A 555-nucleotide genomic window follows, 5' to 3' on the forward strand; every position below is an offset into this window, starting at 1 on the left:
GCCATTGCCGAATATGATAGTAGCTGTCACTTCAGCGTCGGGAGACTGGCACGATAGGAATTGCTATTAGGACGGAAAGTTTCATAACATGAGGGAATAACTGACACCTTAAAGGCAAAATGGCCTTAAATCTATTTAATATGTTTAGTTCGATCAACGAGCAAGACATAAGACACAATCGATTATAGAGGCCGTGGACCAATATAGGGCCCCCCTCCCATCGATATTAATATGAACCCCAGCCTTCAAGATCGGGTTCCTCTCTGACCTTAATGGCTGTGACACCGATACCTCTTCTCCTCAACTTACTAACCGCCATCTATAACAGATTTTTTGAATCTCTCTCGAACAAGAAAAGTATATGGGTTCATAAACCGATCAATAAATTGTCTGTCCTTGTACAAATGTGATTCCTCGTCAATGTTATTAATTTCACTGATGTATAAACCATTTTGTGGAGTGGAGTAAATTTTTATTATATAATTTTAATTACTTCTATAAACTAAATAGAGATAATAAGTAATTAATTAAATCATTAATCCAATGAGTAAATAA

This window comes from Halyomorpha halys, unplaced genomic scaffold (assembly GCF_000696795.3).
Source record: "Halyomorpha halys isolate HHAL.00 unplaced genomic scaffold, Hhal_1.1 Scaffold308.1, whole genome shotgun sequence".
In the NCBI taxonomy this organism is placed as follows: Eukaryota; Metazoa; Arthropoda; class Insecta; order Hemiptera; family Pentatomidae; genus Halyomorpha; species Halyomorpha halys.